The sequence below is a fragment of the Condylura cristata genome, unplaced genomic scaffold, assembly GCF_000260355.1.
Source record: "Condylura cristata isolate star-nosed mole 26May11 unplaced genomic scaffold, ConCri1.0 scaffold00002, whole genome shotgun sequence".
NCBI lineage: Eukaryota > Metazoa > Chordata > Mammalia > Eulipotyphla > Talpidae > Condylura > Condylura cristata.
The window spans coordinates 12,423,106-12,425,854 of NW_004567103.1; positions in this window are offsets into that span (position 1 = coordinate 12,423,106).

Consider the following 2,749-nt stretch of genomic DNA (forward strand, 5'->3'; position numbering starts at 1 on the left):
CCAAGGCAGAGGCAGCTGCCTCTCTGACCTTCTTGGAGATTAGTCCCCATGGTGACAGTGGCAACTCACCCCTCACTCTGGCTAGGCCAGGTGTGTGTGGGGGAGGCACAGACTGGGGAAGAGGCAGGAGGGAACCTATCTGAGGCACCAGTTTCTTAGGAGTCAGGACTGGGAGGCCCTCCAGGGTGCAGTTCAGTTCCATGTTAACAGGTACAAAATGGAGGCCCCAGGAGGGGGCATGGCCTGCCCAAGGCCACATCTGGGCCCTGGAAAAGCACTGGGACAGGAAGTCAGGTATCAGGTTAACTCCTGAGCATTCTTTCCAGGAAAGTAGAGCCCTGCACAAGGACAAAGGAAACTGGGCTACCTGTCCCCCCAACTCTACAACCTGAAATTCATCATCAGGGTGGTAGGAATGTGGTGAGTTGGAGGGATCCCCCCACTGACTGCAAGACTGGCTTCTATGGGGCCAGTGGGGGAGGGGATACAGATCCCTGGCTTGCTTTCTGGGCAGATGCCCCTCCCTGCTCAGCCTGGCCAGGCCTGGGGGTGGGATGAGGGGCTGGGGACTGGAGCAAATAGCCAAGTCTGCTACAGAAACCAGGGACACTTACTGGGTAGCTACTGCAGGCCCGTTCTGTGTTTTACATGCATTCAAATCTTTACAACAGCTTTTAAGAGTTATTCCCATTTTACAGAAGGGGAAACTGATGAGAAAGCGGGTTCATCTTCTACTATAAGCAATGATACTTTGATTTAAACCCAGGCAGCAGCAGGGTGACTCCAGAGCTCACACTTAACCCTCTGGGGGTGGGTGGTGGGGACAATCTTTTCTAGGTGTCCATGCAGTGAGCTGTGTGCTATGAATGATGATAATGGGGTGCAGGCCATGCTGGTGTGTGACTCTAACACCCAGCCCAGCCCCTGGCTCAGGGTACCACTTATCAAATATTTGAGGAATAAATGAGAGAACAAATGTCCACCGTAAATGAGCTGGACGCCGAGGTGTCTGCTAAATCCTAGATGGGGCCTCAATGAGGCAGGTGGAATTGGTCAGTGGGTCTGTAACTGTGGATGCCTGTCTCCAGCTGACTGAGCGTGTGTGTGTGTGTGTGTGTGTGTGTGTGTGTGTGTGTGTGGTGTAGTGATGAAAGTGGCCTCCCTGGAAGATGGCCAGTCCTCCATCCAGAAGAGGGGTTCTGTTTATAGTGGGGTAGGACCATGGTCTACTGGATGGGGCTCTGGCCCCCTGGGGACCCACACTTTCCAGCTAGGTCCCTGGACCCTGCCAGAGCAGAGCTGGTCTCTACACCTCATTATCTCTGTCTCCCGGGAGACCAGACCTCACAGCCCCAGGGAAGGTGCTCATGTGTCAGCCTAGCTCCAGACCTGGGTGGGGGGAGGGGGGAGGAACTGGGTGACAAAGGAGGGGCTGGCTGTGGTTTGGGGGGAGGGGGGGCATCAGAATTTGCATCTTCAGTCACCAAAGCCCGGCTGATTTCCTAGTGAAATGAGGAGCTTGGTGGGAGAAAGCTGACAGAGGAGAAGATCCTGGCCTCCGAGCCACCTCCAACCTGCAGGCAGGACTGAGAAGCCGGTGTTCACTGGGCTCTCTGTGAGGGAAGTGTCACTTCTGGGATGTCTCAGGGCCTTTTTCTGGGATGGAAACCTGTGTTTGAGCTCAGTGAGGACTGGATTTGAGGGTTTATTGTCAGGTCTGCGTGTCCCCATAATGGGATGGGGCTCTGAGGGAAACAGGACTGAGTGAGGGGTTCTCTGGGATTTAGGGTGCCTTAGAATGGGTATTTTGGTAGATTGTGGTGGAGGATCCTGAGGATTTTCTGTGGAACCAAAGTCCCTACTAAGATGAAAGTGGGGCAGGGGTTCTGTGAGGGTGAAGAGAGCCCACAGGCTTTCCGCTCTCTCTGAGGTGTAGATTTGGGGATGCCGGGTTTTTATCGACCTACTTTCCCTCCATGCCCTAAGGCAGAGGCTGAGGATGTGGAGGAGGTAGGGGTGAGGGTGCTGAGCTGACAAACAAAGCCACCTGTGCATCCATCCTTCAGGAAGCTCTGAGCCACAACTGAGCTGGGAAAACAAACAGGGCCAGCTGCTGCGGGAGGGGGGAGATGGGAGAGGTGGGAGAGGGCGAGGAAGGGGTTGAGTGGAAGAAGACTTGGGAGAGGGGGCTGGAGTTGACCAGCCTGGTAGAGAAAGGAGGAGGCCTGGACGGTGGGCACTACAGAAAAGGGGCAGGATCCTAGGTCCCCTTTCTCGCACATGAAGTAGGGCTGCCTGAAAGGCCCTTCTGGCCCTTCCCCTCTGGGCCTCATTCTGCTCTTCCTGGTGACCATGAGTCCCAGAGCCACGGAGGGGTGTGCGCAGAGTCCTAGAGGTCTTCTGGCATCAGGCTATATGCTCTGTGTTGGTACATGTGCCCATTTCTGAGAGCGGCTGGCCCCAGACCACTAGAACTAAAGCCTGGGCTGTAGAGTGGGCGGCATGCCTACCCACCATTTCCCAGTGAGGAAACTGAGGCCCGGAGGGGAGAGGCTGGTTAGTGCCCACAGCCACTGCGTGCTGGGCCAAGAAGTTAGGACTGAAGAGCACAGAGATCCTTCTCACACAGCCAGCTTGCATGGGGTCTCCACCCCAAACCCCAGCCAGCCAGCCAGACCCCTTTCTACACCTTGCTAGCCTGTGAACACACACCCATTATTCTCTCTCTCTCTCTCTCTCTCTCTCTCTC